We start from the raw sequence: 25,156 nt of genomic DNA, 5'->3' as shown, positions 1-25,156 counted from the left end.
GCTCATTTAGGGTTTAGACGTAAATTTCAAGACGGCACGTCCTTGTGCTTAATTAATACGACATAATATTCTCACTGCTCACATTTCGAGTTAGCATTTATGAGAAGAAAAAGAAAGTGTGACTGGACTGATTCTCCATTTACTATATGTGATTTTTAGATTTAGGCCAATATTTTTAATACTTTCTACGGTACTTTGCTTAAGAAAAGTATCTTTCTCTTGGAAATTGCTCAAACTCTAGCCAGAACATGATTACTTGAATGACTCGTTACGTGGGACCTTGTCCAATCAGTTTCATTCTTCCGTTCTTCCGGCGCATGCTTAATAACACGCATGAGTATTACAGTCGTCGCTCGGTCACTAGAAAGCGACAATCGGACGCAGGCAAACGGTCTCATGGCAAGTCGCACGGTGCGTTTCTCTCGAGGGTAGTCGCGGGAAACTCCATTGACCTAAAGGTGAGTAGAAGGACTTGTTGATTAGGATTTTCTTAAAACGCTTCTAAAAAATCGCCTAGCTATAATTTGACATCCAGTGACGTAATTTTGTCGCCACAATCGCATACACATCTGATGTTTGAGTTCGAGTACCGTCGGGAGGTAGTCAAGCTGACCTACACCTCGGGACCAGTAATTCCCACTATGCTGTATTTGTTTTACCACACTTCATAAATATTCAAACAGAAGTCTCACGTTACTTGTACTCACAGACGCCATGTAGTTTCTCAGCTGCTAAATTTCCATGTAACGATAGTGGAGTGCGGATATGCATAGAAACAGGCTTCAATAGTCTGGTGCTGACATACGTTTTGGGTCTTTACTGCAATAGTTATTAGGATACAACTCTAGACTGGTTCCGTAAAGATTACATGACATAGACTACATGTTTACGCGGCGGGTTCAAGAGGGTTTTTGGATGCCACCAGAAAAAACTACCACACGGCAGCAAGGTGGATACTATGACGTCGCCTGTTCGCGTATCATTTCTACTTCACATGCGCGAGGTGAAATCGGCCAATGACGCGCTCCGATTTGCTCGTGAATATTTATGAGGTGTAAGATTTCTCATAGTGAGTGTGATATGGGGATATTTTGTCCTGTCATGTGATCGTTCTGGGCCAATAAACGGACAGTATCCAAGACAGAGGTAGGACAATATTCCTTGTTCCAAGAGTGCGGCCGCGATAACGAATTTATCTTCAAGCAAACCTGACGCGCAGTAAAGAGAGTAAAGGGGCCTATCGCTCTTTACATATTAAAAAAGGAGACAAAAGATATCATACGGCGCACAGAAAAAAACGGTAACACCGACGTACCACAATTCTGCAATTTTATCTAGGGTGCATGGGAATTATTTGCGTTTTAATTTATTTCAATAACAATGATAGCAACAGGGCTTACACTAAGAAAGGAAGGTGTTAGAATTGTACGCGCATTTAAACACAACAATCAGCCACTGACAAGACACACGCCACTTTTGAATTTACGGCCATGCAGATGTGCGTTTTCTTTTAGTGTCAAAATAGCGCAATGCGTTGAGTTAACAGCCCATTACGCGGGGTTTGATATGAACCCTACAGAACTGTTACATATATCACACTGCTTGTTGCCGTGGAACGACCAATCAGAACTGAGAATTCAAGTTTGCCCTAAGATAAATTTATATATCACACCGTTACCATGGATCGATCAATCAGAACTGATTATAAGTTTGCTTGAAGATAATGGAAGGAATCGTACCTCCTTCTACTGAGTGGTCGGGAATATCTGAATAGACAACAGAAAGTCGAATTTCAATTTACACGCTCTCACTATACTTGGGTCTTCGGAATCTAGATATGTTTATGATCCATTTTTTTCAATATTAAACCTAATACCATTTGATACCATTGAGATAACTCTTATTCAAGTGCAGTAAGCTCAGACTGGAGAGACTATTGTCTATAGGCGGGTGAATTGATGACAGAGCATTGCCAAGCAAATATCAAGTAATTTGTAGATAAGATATACAAATGACTTGATGGCCAGTTTACATTGTCACCTTGAAGTTGTAGAAGGTCACTTTGGTTGATAACCTATTGCAACTATGTCAGTAGTATAGATTCGGTAGCGAGGACTTTACTGTTTTCACCTACTGAAGATTTCTTTTTTGCATGTGTGTCTAAAACCTGAATAAGTCACTACCTCGCCAAGAGACATACACGAAAAAAATCACATTAAGTTTCCAATAACTCGCAGCCGCAATCCCTAATCCTTGGGCGGGTGCTATTCTGTATTGGACTAATGGGATATTTGGGATCGGGTCGGTTTTGCTGTTGATTTTGCCGTTGATACCCCCGTCCCGTTAAGGCAGTTCCTTCTCCTGGAGTGCAGTAACACCCCTTCGTCATGTGCTTAGCTGTAATTATTATCAACAGAGATTCCAAGCGGGGAACATCTCAGACGACAGAATTTTTTTTTTTATCTGTGAATCAGGGAAAGATAATGTGACTTTTTAACATTCAGGACTTAGTTATGAACGAGGCACAGTTAAAAAACAAATGATGAGAATGTTGATTTACTGGATGTTGGAGTTTGGGTACCTGGAAAAGCTACCTATCTGTCCAGGGAAATGGCGTTCAGACGTACCAAGCTTTTGGTGCGTGTGTGTGTGGGGGGACGGCAAATTTAAAGGCAAATGTAGCTTTGAGCTCATTCAACATGACGTTTAGGGAGAAAAATACCAAAAGCCTTAACCGCAGTCCCAACATCCTCGGTTGTATCTTAGGGGTTAGTGCTAATATTTGATAAATAAATATACCAATTACGTACACAAAATCCGTCGGGGTAGGGGAAGTTGCCCACGCCCCCCGCTGGATACGCCATTGATTTGGTTGATCATGTATATTGATTTGAAGTGGCATAAAAGCCATTACTATACGGACATTAGGGGACTATCCCAAGGTTGAGCCATCTACCCACGGCGGGAAATATTGTGGACGAACGCAGGAACACTGACGTTATTTTTTATTTGAAAAACCAGCTCTTACTTTTAGATATTCATACAAATGTGACTTTACGGTTTTGTCATTATGCATAGAACTGAGAGAGACTTTATTTATAAAAGGACTATCTCATTTCAGCTGTTTTTCATGAGCTGGTACAAGTACCCCGGGATTGATAAAATAATGGGCATCACTTATGGCCCGAGGCCAAGACCGCCCAACATTTGATTGGAGTTAACGGAAGGTTATTGTCTTGATAGCGTTTGAATGTTTCAAAAATCTAAGATGACAACATCGTTCACTCTTCCAAATGGTTGAAGATATCAAATTAAATCTGAAACAAAGGTCGAAATGTAAATATTTTTTTTTCCAAATATACCTTCTTCAGTTGAATGAAACATTGCGTTAGCGATTGCGTTCTGGTAGACGTATTTAGTGATATATAGGGAAATAACTAGTAGTTGTTGGCATCACGGCATTAAATGGGCTATCTAGCGAAATATCAATGACAGCTCTTTTTTACAATTCCAAATTTGTTCCCATGGTTTCACAAAAAAAAACAAAAAAAAAAACAAGCGTAAGTTGGAAATGACAGCATTGTTGTGTGAAATTTCAAAACGCTGACGTAATCAACCCAGATTTTGAAATGTTATTTTTTTTCTATTGACTTTGTTATTTGATGTGCATGCCATATATTGCGACCTTAGAGGTGTCAGCTTGCACACATAAAGGGACCAATCAAATGATCGATCACATCGTGTTTATTACTGAAATCAACACAAGGCGTGAGTTTGACCTCTTCATGTCCTTGAGAGTAGATATATCTTCAGCTGCAGCGCCTTGCATGTCATCATTGCGTACCATTGACCATTGTTTTTATAACCCTGATAACGCAAACACGAAGATGTTTTTGCTACACTTTTCAAAAGTCTACTCGGAAAGAAATCGCTTCAAGCTTTTTTTTAACAGACCATTTTAAGATTTCCACGTACTGTAATTTGTAATGCAGCAAAATACCGGACGTGGAAAGTCACGATTAGATCCATGATATTGCCTGCATGGTTTATAATAAGTACGCTTCGCTCTCGTGAGTCACACAATTTATTAACCATAACAGTCCTCTGTCCCCTAATGGCAATATGATATTACATACACCCTCTGGGGTAAAGGGTTAATGAGTTATTGGAGTATATCTCGTTTCATTACACCTGGGAAATTAGTTCAGCTTTGTCAGGATAGCGTAAAAAACCAGTTAATGGCTTCACTCCTTGGTGTACATTCCCGTTATTGTATTATTGATGATGTATTATCCATTAGGCGTTGACACAGCACACGTCACAAGTCAACGTTTTGCTCCTTTGCAATTAGGTTACTTGCAATTGATTTCGTATCAGGGTAGCTTGTAGGTTGATTTCATTTATACTGCAAAATCGTGGCTCACTTCATCTTCTCATCTTCATAGCGGGGAATTATAAACAAACAAGATTTATTTGCCAAACACCAAAAAAAGCTACTGCACCACTCGATCAAAAAGTAGTCAATTGTATTCCGGTTTAGCTGATCAGTTGCCGCCTTCAGTTTTACTTTACATTTATGTTGCGTCCAATGGGCACTTTTGTAAATTCTAAAATAATTACGTACCTGAGGTTGCTCTGAAATCCATTGGGTACAGGGCTTCTTATAAGTTTCAAAAAAGTTATTTTGGAACCAGTCGTATAAAGGCAGTTACTTTCTGTGTCTGCTTTATTGGGATAGGAACTCATTTTAAAACACACATTAGACCAAAATCTGGTTTTATGATGATCTTATAGGCCTAAAGGCCGTTTTTCAAACTGTGTAGATATCTGCTGTTGAAAAACGTGTTGATACCCAGCATCAAATTGACAGACAAGGAATTATGTCAGAGAGAAAAAATCGTAGTCTGGAATTTTCTTGGTTGCCAAAGTTACAGTGCAGAGGAGATGTTTAATTGACTCAGCAGATATGCAGTTTTTTTTTCTCGAGTTACCATTCAGGAAAGCTGCAAGTTTGATTGAATACCTTCAAAATTTCAGCTACCAAGGGCCAACGTTATGAAGTGCCTCCGTATCCAGATTTATATACAGCATGTTTGTGTATCTTTCGATGCCAAATATGATATTTTGTCCCAAAAAAGGAACAGATTTCTAAACTGTCCTGTAAACGATAAACGATTGGTTTGTGTGAGGTTGCCAGTAAAAACACATTTCCTAGTGATATCAAACGGATTCACACGATAAAGCATGCTTTCTGCAGCCGTATATTGACAAAGCTGCCGCGCTTGCAACAAGCTTAAGCATTGACTTGCATCAAGGTTTTTGATACGCCGTGAGATGGCCAGTGTGGCTAGCATAGACATTTTTTCTGCTGAGGAAAGTTGATCACAATCAGTCGAGAGGTAAACAATCTCCTCAAGTGATACTGTGGCGAAGCAGGGTATGCGCATCTACTTTATACATTACCATGACCCAGAAACGACCAATCAGAAGAGAGCATTGTCTTAGGTCTGGGGCTTGGGCCACATTGGTCGGCACTTTGTGAGACGGCAGCAAGGCGAGAGGAGTTCTGTGAAGTCGCTAAGAGTGCATTGCAGTCTGTTGACGTACGACTACAGAAGAGCGGGAAAACCAACCTTTTGTGTGCTCCACTGCCATCGGTTAGTGCAGCACTAGCATAGTTTTTTGGTTAGTTGGAACTGCAGGTCATTAAGATCCGTTTGAGATTTGGGGTGGATTGTTAAGTGACAGTCTGGATTATGTTGATGAACCAGTCATTTGGGGAATCAAGGAATCTGAGACTTGTTGGCGTAGCTGCTGTTGATTGCAGCCCTGGTGTATGAGCTTGCTCTCCACGTAGAGGTTTACTGGGCGTAGTTTCTTTAGGGTCCCTTAAGGATCACTATATTTGCCTTAATTAGTTCTGTGTATAAGAGGAACGTGAGGTGTGTGAAGGTTACCTATGGTGTGGTTGAATACGTGACCATCGCTTGTCAAAGTCATGATGCAGTTGACCACGTTAGGATAATTAAAAGTGAGGATCATTTGTACATATCAGCTTGTATATAACCAATCACTGAAACCTATAGCGAGAACTAACCATTCACATAATCGTTATTTAGAGTCACTTGTCACTGTGAGGCTGATTGAGATTCATTGTGACATTTTAGATTAACTCTCCTGTGATCGGAATCAATAGATCAAAGATCGGTGGCATATATGAACGTCCCATAGGCTTAGTCCACCGTTCGTGAACAAATACCTCTTCTTACGTCTGCAGGGTAGCTAGTCATCCTTGCACGAAGCTAATAAATATATATTAAGGTCTGATTTCTTTCACTGATTTCTTTCATTTTTTTTCTTTAGTGTATAACATTTTTTTATTTTCAACTTGTAGTTCTTGATAACATGCGACCTGCCCAATGTAACTGAATACAACTGCAAACTCAACTGATAGTGAGTCTAGTGTGCTCTTTGAGTGAATGCCCTGCATTTAAGCTCTTTGGTACAGACTTCTTCACTAATAAATTAATAACTATGCACGCAAGCGCACAAATGGCCTTGGAGGTGAGAAGTGTGAGCAGGCCATTGAAATTGAACAGGGGTGCCACTTCGATGATAATTTTCTCTCAGGTTTTCTTACTTTGTTCGGTTTTCTCTTGTGAATATCCCATTAAATCGTTTGTTCTATTAGTTTCTAATTTAAGTGGAATTGTTAGTACTGTGACGAAACGGGGTGGGCATGGATGCCAGTCTAAATCATTAATTATTAATACATGCGTTGACCAATCAGCAGTGCGTAGAGCAGTAGGTCTGGGTGCTTGCGGCGTGCTTAGGGCATGCATTGTTAGTTTCGCTGCTGGGTCGCAGAGTGACAGGATCGCCGCCGAGCGTTGTGAGCTGCACATTGCGCCGACTGTGAGGTAGCGTGGGACGCTGCACTGGAGAGCGCTGCGTCGTATCGACTGGTAGGTGGAGTAGTACATGTAGTAGTGAACTGTTTATTGGGTCTTGGTTAGTGTGGGAACAGTTTAGAGCGTAGGTTGTTAACCCGTGTCTGAGAGCTAGTGGTACGGTGATTCGTTGTGGATTGCTTGCTGTCTGTGAACACCGTGGGTGGGGTGACTGCTGGGTTGCGATCCGGGTATCATTGAACTGGCCTGCCTTGAGGGTTACTGGGAGCGCTCTGGTTCCTGTAAGGGTTATTATCCCTTGGATTAATAGACCTTGGATAGTCCACAATGTTTATTTTGTTTGTATGAATAAATTGAACATTTACTATACAAAAACTGAATTTTTAACTTTATTTCAGGACTATCGGTATATAACTCGTAAAATGACCACTAAACATTTTTCTGTCATTTGAATAATTATAAAACATCTTTTAACAATCAAATATAGCTGAGCCTTGCTCCCCTTCATTATCGTTGACGATTGCCCATGATAATAATTAAATTTTTTAAAACATATAACAGTTATTTGTTTATTTACCAAATGGTGTAGGAAAAGTGTTGGCAGCAGGGGTGGGTGGAGGGAAAGCATCGTTTTGCAGTGCCAGCCTTCATGGTGGGTAGTTTCAACGCAAGCACTACACCTTACGTTTTCATAATGGCTTTTGTGTACAATATACAGTTAATTAAAGATCAGTGACATCGCTATTATGTAAAAAGGGTTTTAACCTGGGAATCTGTCATTATTGCCCACAAAATGACGAACATGGCAGCTTTTTGTAACATTTTTACAATAAAAACCGTCATTTGGGAAGTTCTGTTCCATCAAGAGAATGCTCAGAGTGAAAGAAATGATTGAATGAGGGCGACAAACACATCAAGCGCTTCAATTATGTCATAATATTGCTCCCCCCAGAGTTTCTTAACCTTGCAGCTGCAAAGGGGGCTTTATAGCATGAGAACAGAAAACGACGGGCAAAGTACCGTAAGTAAGATATTATTCTCGGCAATATTAACTTTGGCCATATGCCAGAAAACCACCAGGACCTTCTCCAGTTCAAATTGGGACGGGTCAAACTGTACCTTGAAGTTTTGTGTTTCTTTCAACATTGAACCGTTGTAAATTCGTCCAATGAAAACACTGAATCGTGTTTTTCCATCGTAGAGAAATGCCCAAGCTGCCATGCGTTCATGTCACATCTGTCAAAAACGGTCCACATGCTCTCAGTGCATACCGGAAACATTTCTGAATTGACAGATGCGGTGTAAACTACCCCAAAATGAAAATGTGACGGGGAAAGCGAGAGGCTAGACGTCTTGAAATAACAATCGTCCCCTAGAAACAGTTCAGGAAATGGCACACATGTTGCTCTGTGGTACTCTACTGTCCTCACAAGGTTAAGGAGAAAACGATGACTTTTTGGCATGAAGATTTTTTTCTTTGTAGCTTAGAATCGATCTAGATTAGTTTATCAAAAATAAATGTTTTATGTATTTGTATAATGTAAACATATAGCTCTAAGGCATATTTATTCGTTACATATTCCATCCGTTTGACAGCTGTTATTGTTTATCTGTTCATGTAGACACCTGTATAAGCTAGACGCATCACACAAAATTTAATGCGGCCTGAATGTGTAGTCTTTTTAAAAAGGTTTACTGCTTGTAAATAGCGTTTGTTATTTGGAAACACATTTAAATGAGGCGCCTGTTAACGTCTGTGGTATTTGAACAAACCGTATTTGAAGGCAGAAATACCTTTTGCTCCGAAAATAACAGCGTTACTGGCTTGAAGGTTTTGTATATTGATAATAGTATTACCTTAATTTCAAATAACAGCATCGGCAGTCTAGTGTTTGCAGTATATTACCTTTAAGAGTGTAATTTGTGTACAAAGAGACTCAGGTGTTTGTCATTCAATTTTATTATATATCACCCACCTGCGACAGAATATGAAAATAAATAATACAAAAATTGGTAACCTATCAAATATTGGGAAAATTCGTATATTCAGCACGGGTGTGGTAATTTTAGACTCGTATTCAAACCATATAAAACAACATCTTTTTGTGGTTAAATGTTACTAAACATTGCTCGTTTTGAAGCATTGAGAATGTATATGGCTGTTATTGTTGCATCTTTGTTGTGAGGAACCAACGATTCCTGAAAATCACCTTGGCACGGTAGCACTGAATTAATCGATAGTCTCGTGTTTGGTGTATACCACCTCGAAGAATGCAGTCTGGTTACAAAGAAACCGAATTTACGTCTCAATTTCTTGAAAGGCTTTTCCACAAAAGAGTAATCTAATCGATTTGTTTTAACAGAAGCTGTTATTGCCATGTCAGGGAGGGCACCGTACAGTTTGGTTTCCTTTTTTAATTGTAAACCCAAACTTTCTCGGTAAAATATCTATGAAAAAGTGTTAGCAGTTGGTCTGTGGCCGCAATACAACCAACCAACCAACCACCCACCCACACACGCACCCACCCACCCACCCAGCCACCCACCAACAAACCCACCCACCCAAACAACCACCCACCCACCCACCCACCCACCCAAACAACCACCCACCCACCCACCCACCCACCCACACACAGCAGTGTGTATTTGCCTGCAACTGGGGACCCCCTATTGTTCCTAAGAGACGATTTCTTAGTCAATAAATCACCCATTAGTAATTTGTATACAATTTTTATCACAAAGAAGGACTCCGTCAATAATGTTACAGAAATCATCCAGAACTTTGCTTTACCATTTGTTTAATGGTTGCTCTCTTTAACCATTCTAAAAAGGTAATAAAACATCGGTTTTAACTTCTATTTTGCATTATAAATCGTCATATTTTAATCCGCAACAATACACTACTGACTTGGAAGGAGGTTGTATATAAAAAATGAAAACACATAGGTCTTCAGCCAGAAAGTTTAAAACAAGTAGGTCAAACCAGGGCTTTGTATTTGCTTTAGGTAAGTTGGTTAGTTAAAGTAACGTATTTTTTTTAAAGTCACATTTACATGCCATAGCACTTCAACTCGTGGAAGTTCCTGTGACTTTGTTTCCAAAGTTTAGTTCTCCCAGATCTCGAAATGTGAGCATGATGTTTCGTTCATGTTTTATATTGGAAACTTCATTATTCTTTGGCCCTTCCAGGCAGCGTGTTTTGTTTTTGTTTCATTACTGTTTGGGGGTACACCTCGTGTCAGCCTATCGTATCATTTGACCCCCAGATTTAGAAGCCATTACTGCGGTGGCATGATGCTCTCGGGCAGGTCGTACGCGCGCGTTACATGCCTCTTTGATCAATAGGGTATCGTGATTTGCCAAATGCACGCGCGCGTCAAGCTGAAGAATGTGCGTGTGAGTGCGGTGCCGCCGCAGTTATGGCGTCTAATCCGATTAGGCTATAGATGACACTAGTCGTTCCATTTGTGGAGGCTTCTCCAGTCTAAATGTCAGACTTTATTTCCCTTTGAAATGATATCCTCCAGATCCAAGATTATAGCCGTTATTCAACTCGGGTTCCTCAGCATATTGTTTAAATAATATTCGCCGCCCAGGCACAAATCATTTGAAAAGGGGCGTGACAATGAAGTATGAGAATCACGTGGCCAAAAAACATTTTGCCGAAAGTCTCACTTCCTAAACGCATATGTCAGGAGGACATTTGGCGGAACAACATAACACCCCCCCCAAAAAAAAACGCCCCAGGAGGGATTCCCACAATCCACTGTGGTGAATCCTCCATGAACAGCAAATTCAGACATATAGACGGTACATTAACCATTCGTTTAATAATCAGTGTCGCACTGCACGCATCGGTATTAGTCGTCGCTCCCTCGGTGAAAGCGACACTTGGACGCCGCCAAACTCTAAAGGTCTCAGTAGCACGGTGCGGTTTCTCTTGAGGGAAGTTGCCGGAAACTCCTTTGATGTAAAAGGTGAGCAGTAGGACATGTTGGCCATACTTTGCTTCAAAAAGTGAAATCTTGGAGGCTATAGACGGCACTTTCATTGCTGGAGATTTTTTAAACGATTTTTACTTAGAAAAGAATGATTGACTGACTGATTGATTGATTTTATTGATCGGTTTGTTGATTGGTTCACTGATTGATCGGTTGGTTGGTTAGTTGGTGAAGAGGGACTTTTTTGAGAGACAAATGAATACCGGTACATTTTGGTTATCGGGAAGTCCTAAAAATCTTCACATTCCGCTTTATTTGAATCTTACCACGAAAATGTATGTGTTGGACGATAAGCCATCCACCCAGTCAGAAAGTTGGGGGTGATATTTACTGCCATCCACCCAAGATTTTATGCCCATGAAATGGTATCATTTCACTCTATGCAAAATTATTGATTCATATATATTGATTTGTGGGTCTTGTTTCACGTTTGGCCTTGCTTAGTTACATTGGGAAACTTTGAGACTGGGTAAGAACGCTGTTTTCATTGGATCAAACCCTCCCCTGCTCATGGCCATTTTATTTTACAGGGGCCCACGTCTGAAGGTTGGATACCCTTAAAATGCGTAAACCAGTTCGGGATTTATATTGTTTCGGAAAATGTGTAATTGAATTAGTAAAAGCTGCATTCGTTTTCGAACGAAATTGAGTGAACATTCATACCCCGTTTCTGTTTAAGAGATACAAATTCTATTTCAAGGAGTTTGCATTCAGTCGTATAGAGTCAGCGGTCAACTTCCTGACATTACACTGGTTCAGCATGTGCACATTCATTTTTAGGTGAAATTGAATGCATCTGCAATCCTGCATTCATCTTAATTTGAACTCAAGCTATTTTGCAACCTGTGCAGGCGATTTCGCCTGTGTGTCAACTTGTTTAAGGTATGCCTGGCCAAGAATTAGAATTCTTATGTTTACTGACAGAAGTTACATTTTTAGAAATGTTTAGTTGATTGGCTAAATATTTGAATATTCATGATTGAATTAAACCAGTCATGCTGTCATTGGAAACACCGATTATTGCAGGAAACCTATAAACACCAACAACCTTCTTTTTCGTGCTGCGTCTCAATTATAGAAACCTTATTTTTTGTAGTTTGATAACAAACATACTATAAATGAGTAACATGACAAAGTGTTGTCATGATTTTGAAACCTTAATGTATGTATATTCCAATGATTATTGAACGTATAATTTGCAATTTTAAATTATGACAAATGAAAATGAATACTCACTTCCGAAGACAAACGGTGAAAGACAGTTTTTCAGCGAATATGAATGCACATTTGTTATAATTGGCAAGGAATAGGTAAATCCGAAATCCCAGTCACGTATTTGTAACCTCTTTAAATGAAACGTATGCAGATTCATTTATTTGAAGAATGCAAAATGAAGTCAATTGCTTGTTATTGCGAAAATGAAACCAAGTTTTAAGTCGGTTTCAGAATCCGTGCTAAATTGAAATTTTATTATACAAATTAGATCGTGCATTTTCCGAAATTGGCCAGGAAAACCTATATTAAACCCCTTGCCCGAACAAACATTTCTTGATCTCCCCCTCGAAAAATCCTGGATCCATCTGTTTCATAGGATAATGGAGTCAACGCAACAACTTGAAATATGATATCTGTCATATGGTTGGCAATGTAATTAATAATAATATGCATTTATTGGGCTATTAAATAGAATAAAGATTAGCAATAAATAATCACAATAAGTAAACAGCATACAAGTGTACAAAAGACGGAAATAATGCAAACAAGCAATCGCAGGAATAAACAAGCCGAAACAACCCAAACAAGTCTCCAACTTGTGAATCCCCAATTTTTTCTCTGTGAAATATTTTTGAGAAAGCGTTACCACTGCTTAATAGTCGTGAGCCAAACTGCGATGCTTCACCAAGGAAAAGGAAATTTAGAACAGCAAAAGCTATCTAAATTTCAAGCAGAATATGATGACAAATCATTGTTTCTTCCTGATTTTTTCCTGGAATGACATCGCAACTTTCCTTATAAATACACAATATTCGGACTAACAAAACGATTAGCGTAATAAAAAACCGTAATATTAAATATATATTAAATATTAAATCAAAAATTGAAAATCTGTTTTATTTGAACAAAGTTGCTTTACAAGATTGTTTTGGGAGAGGTCGCATCGAATTGACCCTTTTGTGTTTTTTTCCGTGTTTCTTTCTCTTTGGAAACAAATTCTTTAAAACCCCATCCTAAATAGTGAAGTATTCGTAGATTCTGTCTTGTTTCACGAGATTTTGGTTCTGTTTTGTCAGAATTTCATACCTCGACAAAAGCTATTGTCTCTTAATTAACATATCTGGCTGTGCTCCATGGTCCAATATGGGTTGTCTGGCGGCTGCGTGGAACACCATAGATACGGATACCTTTGACTCGACCACATTGGCAACATCCTTTTTCATTCAGCCTTGTTGCTATACAAATGACTCGCCCCAATTAAACAAATATTGCGCATCGTAGTTCAAATAGAAGAGGGACGAAAAATACCTTTATTATGATACAAAAAAGTCAAGAAATATACGAAACCAGCCAACATATCAATTAGACACCAAAAATGTTACCCAGCTCAAATAGGAATACTATTGTTGGTAATTAAACCTCTCTTTGACCGTTTCTTAAAGCTTCACTATTTTTGTAATAAAGTCTGGAGTCAAATATTGGCCGTTGAGCAATTCTCTTTCAGTTTTGTCAAACGCCCCTCTAGCCATAAGTCGTACCTTCCACGAGCTATTTAGGAACAGAAATGAGTAAACTGTCTGAGGTTTTATGAATTTAACGAATTGATTATTTTAAATGGAATTAGACACGTTTCACTATAAGTGCTTAATAGAAAATAATCAGAGTGTGTTGATAACGATGCATTTTCTTCGTTGCGTGCCAGTCGCATCCGTAACGACTGCATGGCGAGGCAAACCATCGGGATCGACACCGACAACTAATAAGATACAGGAAGATATTTTGTAGAAAAATATCTAACTTTATTCGGTCAAACATTCGGTCTACAGAAATATACAAATTCGGGGGCCTGAGTTACCTGGCGTTACGTTGATGGACACAGACAGCGAGGGCCTGGAGTGTTTAATAATAAATTTTTGAAAACCGTCGAACAAAGAGTTTACACGAAGTGGGCCATCACATTACACGCAGCAGGGATGCCAAGGAAGGGCCAATTCATAACACCATTTCATTCTTCCAAATGTCCAAAGGCATAGAGGTAAACATCAATGAGTGCAATTTTAACACGCTTCAGCATTCAACTCGACTGTCGCACCTGCTTTTTAATTTGACGTGTTTGCAACCGCCGTACCACCGCCTTATTCTTCACTCCCTCAATTTAATAAATTTGGAAGTAGCACGGCGTCTGCAAAAGGCTTATTATGAAACCCATTTTCCTATTTGAGATACATGTGCATGTGATGCAACCATGACTAATACGGACAGTAAAACTGAGATGTTTAATCATTAACTGCCTGCTTCCTGCCTCGCAGAATTTCTCCATAAATCACCCTTTAATAATTTGTGTACATGTTTTCCCGAAAGAAGGACTCCGTTAATAATGTTACAGAAATCCGTCAAGTACTTGCTTTCCCTGTACTGTAGTTTTATTTTCATGGTTGCTGTCTTTGACATTCTAAAGGGTGGCAAAACCACGTTCTAACTTCTATTTAGCTTTATGAAGCTTCATATCATAATCTGAAACCATATTACACTAATGATTTGCAAGGGGATAATATACAAAAAATATAGGCCTTCTGCCTAAAAGTTCAAAAGTAGTAGGTCAAACTAGGAATTTGTTTGTGTTTTAGATAAAAACACAAGGTAAGCGGTTAGTCATAGTAGCAAACGTCCTCTAAATCACATTAAAATATCGCTGCACGTTTTAACTGACGTGGAAGGTCCCGTGACTTTGTTTCCAAAGATTAGTTTTCCCAGATCTCGAAATGCTATGAATATGATGTTTCGTTAATGTTTACATAATTAATAATGTTATACAGGGCGTCTGAGAAAAAAACCAAACCCTGAGGAAAGGGTTTAATATGTCCAAACCATGAGATATGATTATATTGTATAAGGATCTCTGAAAAGTAGAAGCAGTATTCTTTCTACCTTGATGGTATCCCTCTTATCATGCACGACTGAACACCAATGTCTTGAAAATGGGGCATCCGAACTCAGTTGTAACACTTTGGATAAACCAGTGAATGAGGTTGTCCTCTGTCATGCTTGTCCAGGTTGAAAGTGACAACAAAAGGTCACGTTAACGGGGGAAGGTTGCCTTTTGTCATTTTCAAGTTATGCAATAATCTGGTTTAAATGTGTTGACTTGCCCCGGGGTAGGCCAGTGCAGTGTTGACAGGTGTTTGAAGGAGGACAGCAAGTCTGCAAGCGCAGTTAGACCTGCAGTTCCATCCATACCGAATGCACATCCGCCACCAACTTTTGCGTGGAGACCTAAGGAGGAGACGGGAGTTTGCTCAGTGGCTCCTGGAACGCTGTCAGACCAATGAAAGGTTTCTTGAATGGTTGACAATCGGTGTTGAGGCAGCATTTGGGATGAATGGAGAAGTTAACACCCACAACAACGTCGAATACGCGCCGAAGGGGCTACCGCCAACTTTTAACTTGAAACCAACATGAGTCGTGAGAAGGTCACCGTTTGGGTAGGACTGTGTGGGAATGGTGTCATTATTGGACCAATCTTTTTCGAACGGAATGTGAATAGTCAAAGGTATTTGAATGTGATCAACCAAGACGTGGTACCCCAACTCCAGATGCATTTTCAACGGCATGAAAATGGTGTTTTCCGACATCTGTGGTGGGCCCAAAACGGGGCACCCGGCACGCAGGCTCATCACTGTGAGGAATCTCCTGCGGGAACTGTTCCGAGATCGAGTAATCGTCAACCACACAATTGAATGGCCGCGCCGTTCTCCGGATCTCACCCTGTGTGATTATTTTCATGGGGGTATCTTAAGGACAAAGTTTTCACCAGTCCACCACGTAACATCCAAGACTTACGTTGTCGCATTCAAAAGGAGGTCGACATCTTACGACATGACCCTGCATTGGTGAGACGAGCTGTGGCTGACACCCGCCGCCGTTGTGAACTCTGCATTGAAAGGAAGGCGGACACGCGGAAAGTGTTGGTGCATAATTGACTGTGAATTACGTAATGTGTAAATAATCGGTGTGCCCCTGATATCTTATTCAGGACAAGCATGACAGAGGACAACCTCATTCACTGGTTTATCCAAAGTGTTACAACTGAGTTCGGATGGCCCATTTTCAAGACAATGGTGTTCAGTCATGCATGACAGGAGGGATACCATCAAGGTATCATTAGAAAGAATACTGCTTCTACTTGAGCTTTTTGCCTCCACTTGCCATTTATGCATTTGTGCACATACATTTGAATTTATTACAGAACTGGTAATTGTTGCCACCCAGGAACAAAGCACAAGACAATGGGCACGTGTTGACATAATGTTAATCACGTGGCCAAAGGGATAGTTCTCTGTCAGGACGCCAGAAAACAGTTCGCCAAAACGTCTGTCTGCCTGAACGCAACATCTAGAGAGGACATGCTGCTGAATTCGCAATCAGACTGCATTGGTGGCGAGTGTGTGGTCAGAGACGGAGACTGTTTGATGATTGTCCTTGTTTTCCTATCCATAAAAACCCCTTCGAAGGAAAGAGCATTATCTCATTCAAAAGTGCAGGTCCTTTCAAGTGAAGAAAGAAACAATGTGCCCCTGGATGGATTAACTGACCCCCCCCCGACACTGCACTGGGGTGTATCCTTCTCTAATTAGCAAATACAGCGAGATATAGCGGGTAATTTATTTAAAAGTTGTTCAACTTGTGCACACGTGAAGGATTTTATTGAAAGGTGACTACTGACCAGTCTGTGTTAACTGTCGTTGAGGAGAAACTTTGGGACAAAAACGTCGGAATCATGCAAGTCCAGCATATAGTTCTGCAAAATTTCAGATTAAGGAAAACATCCCACTGAAACGCCCCCCCCCCTTGAGGTGAGATTGTACATTCAGGATTGTAATTTGTAATAAGAATAAGCATATATTTTATTCATACATATATTAAAACTCGTATTTCAAAACTTTTTGTTTAAAATTCCAAACTCATGAATTACCACAAGGACGTATTTTTGGAACTAACAAAGTACCTTTCGTGTTATTGTTCTTCGTCAATTGGTTTTAACAATATTGAGCTTTTAATATCTTATTATAATGGTTCGTCAATCATAAAGATTTAAATTTAAAGAGCGTACCTCCACGCACTCAATGCTTAACAAAAGAAATATCCCTTGCTTACATTTTGGAGATGTCCACAAAAGAAAAGATAACTAAAACGCTCCGGTTTTGATTATGTGGGACATTATATACATATTTATATGTTAATTATATTTATATTTGTAGATTTTTATTTTTAAACTTGTACATTATCTTGTCTTGTACATTATGCTTGTGCAGCGTATCGCTTTCGTGGAAATTGCTTACATTCTATGCAGAATGTCAGTATTGGAATGATTCATTACGGGACGCTCGTCCAATCAGTTTCATTCTTCTGTTCAGTAGCAGACTGGATACGGCGCTCATATTGCACGCACCATCCCTTTACAGTGGTTGCTCCTTCCCTGAAAAAGTGACACTCTGACGCAGCCAGACCGGTTTCGTGGTATGTTGCACGATGCGTTTCTTTCGAGGAAAGTCGCGGAAAACTTCTTTGATTTAAAGGTGAGTAATAGGACATGTTGATTGTGATTCGTCTCTAACATTAAAGACTTGGAGGCACCATTTGGACGGCACAGTCATGGTTAAAAATAACAGTTGGTTTTTTTGGTTTTCCATGTAGGATTGATTGATGGGATTTCACCCATCTTACACTTGCACCTCTTTTGAATTTAGTTTTTTACTTTTTTTCTTTAGTCCAATCAAGAGAAAATCACGCATGGTAATATGTAAACCTTATCTTTTGACTGTATCAAAAATGGAAATGTCTATATACTGCTGTAATGTATCACGCAGGGTCTTGTGTTTATAACAGTCAGAAACTTTGAGACAATGTAAGGTCTGCTTTCCATTGTTGATAAAATTGCTATTATAGGCGCGTATCCAGGGAGGAGTCTCAGGTCTCAAACATTCCCCCTGCTCATTGCCAATCTAGTTTCCTTGTAAGGGGCCTATATACTTCGAAAGACTCGAAGACCTCTTACAAGAATTTACTATGTAGGGTTTACGTTGCGTATACAGGACAATAAAATTTTAAATGGCATCACCAACGACGACAATCTCCCGATCACCCCGGCCAAAAACTCCTGGGTCCGCCTCTACGTGTCAAAAGATAACGTTGATAATGCAATAATGCAACGCAGTGTAATTTAATACCAGTAATTAACTTGGTAATCCAATGCATTATATTTCTTGATTCGGCTACTCTTGCACAAACTATAGCAAGAAACTATCCCCAAAATAATAATGATAAAAATTTAAAAAAATGCAAAAAAAAAAAATAGTGACCGCATCCTAAAAGCAGGGTGAGATGAAAAACGTCAAAAATGTTAATACCCAAGACAATAAAAGATAACATTGACTAACAGTGAGTAACACACTGAAATAGTTAAGAAGATGAAAATCGCTAAACCAAGGGTGGCAGATGTCACTGCCAAATTTACACCAGAGCTGAAATGACTCACGCCAATGACTCCACTCGAGTTCAATCGAGTTACAATATCTGATCGGGTAACATTACTTTGGTCTAAACGGGTGTTACCTGACTGAAGTCAGTGCAAGCAAAATTGATGTAATGCCTTAAACTGAGTCACTACATTTCTCCCGACTGGAATCACAAAATAAAACGACTTGTAACAACTGTAATCGATGCAGACGGATACAGAATAAGCTCGTCGTTTGAAAATGCGCTTGAAATCTAAAGCCAAAGTAGCACTCTCTAGGCAGAAAAATTAAAAACAATATAATAAGACCAACACCGCAAACAGTTTACATTTGCTTCGTGTGTTTTTGTTCTCATCACTTAGCAACGGTATACAAACCAGTGTTCATATTACATGACTTTTATTAGCAAATATCTCTGACAGGGAAACAGTTAGCCTGGTCTTTTGTTCTGCCTCAAGAGTGTTTGTTACGCAAGGCAAGCCCAGGCAATGCATGATGCTTCCCATCTGCCTACCAAACCATAGAGAAACAGGGATGTAGATGAAACAGAGAGAAAATAGTGGAGAAGTAAAACTGTATAGAAAACTATACAGAAAGTGTTTGTTGTAGTTACAAACACTTAGTTTGATATTGTTCACAGAATTTCACGCAAGTTATCGGTAGTCTACTTTATGCTGTTATTTGAGCAAATACTGCATGCAAATTAAATTGTGCAAATATAAATTGTTACGTTCAGGAAGATGTTATTATCTTGAAACTATGCCTCCAATAACTTCTCAAATAATGACGCCATTTTGAAGCTAAACGAAAAATTTGGTTATGTCTATCAAGAGGGTTTGGGACATTTTCATGAAATATTGCCAACAGATGTCAAATGTAAAAAAGTAAATATCTTTGTTGGGTGAAGGCACTCTTTTATGCCATGATGTCGACAATCCTTGTATTGTGCTAAGCATACCTGAGTGAACACTTTTACTAATTAGTCTGATTGTGAGAAAAGTCCGTCGTTTTTGAATTACGGTCCCATATTATTATATTGCCGGCCTCCCAGGCAATTGAAGTCATGTTACTTCCTGTTGCCATCTTGTCTCTAGGTATGAAGTTGATGCCTCATTCAATTCAGAGTTATTTTTAAACATTTCACCTTAATCCTAAAAAAACCTGGGGGAATCAGCCCCCTCCCGGACATATTTTTCCAATATTGCCGCAGTGCCGCAGAGTCCTTAGGACTTTTAGAGTAACTATTTGCAGTCATTTTGACACTGTTGATGCAGATATCAATATACCCATTAATGACAGGTCAGCCAAAAGTGTGTATCTCTTCCACTGCGGTGCTCTATGAAGGCGTACTGGCACGTACATAGGCATGAACTTCAGATTTCTTCAAACAACAAAACCATACGTCCGATTGATTTAACACTTCAAATTTGTAACGAGAAGATTGTGTGTACATGTAAACTAAGTTTTTAAAGACAATTGGCGCGGCTGTTTGATTGGCAGAAAGAACTTGACTCTGTTACAGTTAAACTACTTATAGATGATAATTGATGACGTCACATCGATGTCACAAAAGCATGCATAGTTCGACATCAAAGTTGAGACAAGGGCTTATTTTAATAATCTGAGTTGGACTAACTTATTGATTTAACGTTTGTAAGCAATTAAACATTATCCCTTTTAATTTAAGTTGGGGACGGGCAGTTTGGCTGATAACGTATTTCAGCTCTGTCAGACTGAATGAACGAGATCCGGTACACTAGTTTGTAATGAACCCCCATCCCTTCGGGGAGAGTTCCGTATCAAGCAATTAGGCATGCTCGTTCTCATGGGCGTAAATCCTGGGATGGGGTAGATATACATCCTTTCACTTTTTGAACAGGGGATGGGCTATTGAAAAATCCCATACATTTTTGTGCTGACAGATTGTATTGAGGTGGATTGTGACATCCCTACACTCCATATCTATTAAATATTAATAGAATATTAATTAATCTTAGAATTAATGAATATAAAAAGAGACAACAGAACAAAAACCTGCTTGTGCCGTTCAGATGTCAGATTCTGCAGGAACGTAATATACATTACAGGTGTACATCTTTATCTGTATTATGAGCATGGTCCCCCAAATATTGTCAACATGTGTCAGGAACCCCCCCCCCAGCTATTCAAATTTCCATAGCCGACAAGCCCCCCCCTCCGATTCCCCTCCCTCATTCCCCCCTTCCCGGTGGACGCATACATCACAGCACAAAATACTTGCACCAGACAAACCAAATTACACCTCAGCATGCATTTTGCACTGAAGACGTGTCCATGCAGCCTGTAAACCATTTATTTGGGTCTTAAACGTTTTGATGTTCATGGAGAACTCTTTCCTAATCCCCTTGCAGTAGTTTTCCTGAGAGCAACAGTGACCTGATCAGATATCACACAGCCACATGATCCCACTCTACCTACGAATGTTTTTGAATAGGCCAAGCAAAATGCCACCATTCCGAACATGGAAGTATATATGTTATATGATGGGGATGTCACATTAAAAAGCCAGGCTGAAGTTGTTTAAGTGAGCAGTTTTCCTTTGAATGAGATGAAATGATAGATGAAACGAAATGGAATAAAAACTGGGCGGTAAATTAAATAAACATTTAGAATGGATACATCCCAACAGAAATAAAGACTGAACACATTCCTCTGTAAGGCCATCATCAATACTCATCCTTTGCGTTGACTACTACCGAGTAGAAGCCAGTTCGACCCAACTCCCTTTTCCCTTCTAATTATGCCCAGGACCCTACATAATCACGCTGACGCTAATTCGTGAGTCAGGTGCCTGGACTGGACTCTCTGTGCGGTTACATGTTGCTTTAGAGTGGTCAAGATGGACAGGTAGTAACTAATCCTTCACAAGTACCTAAGAGAGCCACCACCTCTTATTTATGTTCCTCCGGATGGAAGTCTTGAAAACAAAACTAGCTACGTTTTACAGGAGATTGCCGATGGCTCACTTTAATCATATCGCAAAGAACTGTGTTTAGCTTCGCAGGGAGCGACTGTCACGGAACAGTGCTTTTGTACAATAGTTATCGTAATGCTTATCGTCATTGCCGAACATGCGCTGTAAATTTCTTGTAATAGTGTTGCCATGGTCACTTAAGTCATCAATTATCCAAGTAATAATTCGCTAACAGTCATGGCACCATTGGCAGGAAAATTGGGGGCATAGCTGGGGAAGATTTGTAGGGGCATAGGGCCTCTCAATTTCTGAAGGGGGTTCTGATTTTTTCGAGGGGGAACTTAATGTTTTTCACAGTGGAGACTCTTACCAATTAATGCAGACTATCACCAGATATTTTTATTTCACGAATTTCTGTGCAGCAATCCTCCGGAGTGTCCTTGCAATATCATGGACTGACAGGCCAGCGTGTGCAGGAGGCTAAGAGTGTGTAGCACTACTGAAAAAAAAAATCGCATAAAAACAGCCTAAATTGACAAAATTACAGAAATTGTGGCATCTGCTTCTCGACGTGCAGTCTTTTTTAGGCAGATGGTTGAGTTTCTGATGGTGCTCACTTTTTGTGGTTTTAAATCAATCGAGGTAGTTATCTTTTATACGCCGTTATTACTTCGCAAACGGACGTGCACGCAAAATCTCATTATTCCCAGCCGAAATCCCCACACGAGTGCCGTTTTGTAAGTTTTTCCACGATGTTCTGGGATCGCTTTGGTTTTCCTATTCAAGTAATACCCTTTTCCCGTTTAGTTCTTTTGGTTGAAATACGACGGCTACCACTTCGTCAGGTGTATAGTTATTAACATTATCAACTCATTTTGAGTTGGGAGAACATCCCAGACAAATTAATTTTAATCTGTGAATAAAATTATTTTAGTGTATTAGTCTTTAGGACTTCTGAACCTCGGCTTGATTACAGGACAAACATGCGCCATGTCACAGTGGCAATTCTTGTTTACTATGTTAGAGCCTAGTACCCAGGAAAGCTACTTGAATATTCAGGGTGAGGTAAATAAGTTACTTGGCAAAAAACTGGCATAAAAGACGCTTTGTTATAAAGGATATGAGGGCAAATCACTTGATTCAGCAACACAACAACTTCAGGGAACATTTTGAGTAAGAACACAGAAGCACCAAATGTTATTTGTTTAGTGGTTGGTAACATCGTTAGAATCTGTGCATTTCCTCAATTTCACTCGAAGATAATATACTGTACTGTGATAATACACTGCACAATTTACATATTCACAAAATATTTAACGTATTGGACGTTTTTGAAATGTGTACATCTTCAATTGGCAGTGTCCATATTTACACTTTTTAATTGAATTTTTTTTTTGGAGGGGTGGGCGGTCCATCTCTCTCCTCTTCCACACGACTCTTCCCCTGGCCGCAGCAACACAGAAGCTGGAAACTTTGCAAGAACGTTAAACCTCTCACAGAGATGTGCGTACAAGTGAGACCTCACAAAAACTTCGTCTAGTGCAAAATTATAAGAGATTTGTTTCCACTGATAATTCTCTATCAGCTGAAGTTCAATGGGATTTGATAAATTTTGAGTGGGGTATCTTTTTTTGGCCCGAGGCCGAAGTCGCCTGACGTCTGTTACCGTCACTCAGTAACTTTCAAACAGTCCAACATATTACATTAAACAATCTACAAACATATACCTTGATTTTAAGATGTGCACGTTATGTGACGTTACTAAAAATTAATGTCAGACATCACGCATTTGAGGATTAAAAGGGTAAGAAAGTCTTTAAACCAGTGTTTGCAGGGAATAACATACTGCGTTTATTTTTTCGCTTTCTGGTAAACTGTATTTTGTGATATTTGTTTACTTGGACCTTTGAACGAGTATCGAATCATTCTCACATCTAGCCAAATGACAAAATGTCAAAATAATGTCAATGTCAAATAAATATGTAATATAAAGCTTATACCGTAGATACTGAGTCACTGCAAAGAGAGCTACATTTTAAAAAGTTAAAAATTTCAAAATTAACATGAAAGCGGAAGAAACCTGCTTAGATACGGAAGCATTATTTTGTGAAATTTCAAAATAATAACGTTTTAAAACAAAATTTCGAAATGATTATTGGTTAATATGCAATCCGTGTAGTTAACAAATGTCATTTGCAGAAAGAATGGTGTCAAATAGATTATCAAATGCTGTCAAAAGTTCTGAGACGTCATCAAGCCGGAAGTCCATATCGCCTGATTACCTCGTGTTGGTGACTCATATAAACAAAAAGATTTGGCTGAGTCTTCGTATCTTCATGTTCACTGTTTCACGTGTCATTGGCAAATTACTGAAGATTGTTTCTCTAACCCCAAATACAAATAAAAGGTCTCAGACAGTAAAAATTATTTCCTGAGGAATTGCATCAAGGTCTTTGACAGATCAGATAAAACAATCTGTGTAAAGAACAAAATCGCCTCCAAGGGAAAATTGCGTACCGGTGTGGTTCACGAAATTGCATGATATATTCACGCAGGCCTTTCATTTGTGAACGATGCAAATTATTGATGGATAAAATTGATGGAGTATCCTTGGATTCTCTTCAACTGCAAAGCTAATTCACAGTTTGGCAGAATAGTGAGGGAGAGAGCAGGCAATTAGTGGTTGCACTCAATTATGTATTTTCCGGTAACGTGTATTCCCTGATTATTTACTATCCATGCAACACTGCGCATATCAAAAATAAAGGTTTTCTTCGCTCTCATGCATTTAAAGTCATTCCAGGATATACATGGTCAGTGATGTATCGAGCCCTGTCGTCCTGAAGAATGACTGTAATATCTGGGTGGAATTGACAGACATTGTGAAGCGGCTGTTTACTTATACTATGTAAGCCTAACTACTTTATTCCAAGATGGCTGCTTCTATGTACACTTTACATGTGCTTACAACAGAAGTCAAGAGAGAGCACTATAACGGATATCTAGTCAAGGCATATTTCTATACCTCCCATCAAGCACACATAAGTGTGCTTTAAGATTGAATAAAAACCTAGGTATGAGCAAAGCTTTCAGAAATCATTCATGCATAAGCTTCAGTCTTTTTGTCATATCAGTGTTCAAAGCAGAGTCTTGACGAAAACATTTGAATTTGCTGGAGTGTGCGTTTTCCTTATTTCTTTCTTCTTTTTAGACTTTATGGGGATTATAAGCAACTAACTACTTAACATGCAACTGCACCTCTCGCTGTCTTGATAGATACCCCCCTTCTGTCTCACCTTTTGGTGATGCTCTGGTTGTACTCTAGGCTCTAACTTTGATAGAATGATTGGTAGCTGTGTGTGAAGTTTTCTTCTGGAAAACCCTCCATGGCCCAAGAAACAAAACTGAAAACACAGTGATGCGGTGGCGTTGGTTTATTGCAGGCTAAGGCCGTCGTACCTTCTGAAGCAAAACATGCCGATACAATACCATTACACCTGGACAATACATTAATCAGATTAATTCCTTGTCTTTGCATTGAGTGGTCACCGCTACTCGCCA

General features: G+C 39.4%; 1 protein-coding gene across 4 annotated transcripts in view; it reads left to right on the top strand.

Moving 5' to 3' along the window:
• The first annotated feature begins 6,816 nt into the window (after window positions 1-6,816).
• Window positions 6,817-25,156, top strand: part of LOC110985962 (uncharacterized) — a 65,850-nt gene continuing 47,510 nt past the window's right edge. For 2 of the 4 annotated variants that reach the window (XM_087142371.1, XM_087142368.1), the window contains exons 1-3: window positions 6,817-6,965; window positions 16,374-16,980; window positions 17,545-17,703. The gene's annotated coding sequence lies outside the window, so the exon portion shown is untranslated. The remainder of the gene's footprint in view (window positions 6,966-16,373; window positions 16,981-17,544; window positions 17,704-25,156) is intronic. The other 2 variants (XM_087142369.1, XM_087142370.1) reach the window with 2 other exon arrangements.

The sequence above is a fragment of the Acanthaster planci genome, linkage group LG10, assembly GCF_054643075.1.
Source record: "Acanthaster planci isolate LZ-2023a linkage group LG10, COTS_SCS, whole genome shotgun sequence".
Lineage (NCBI taxonomy): Eukaryota > Metazoa > Echinodermata > Asteroidea > Valvatida > Acanthasteridae > Acanthaster > Acanthaster planci.
This window is presented reverse-complemented; position numbering and strand designations above follow the sequence as displayed.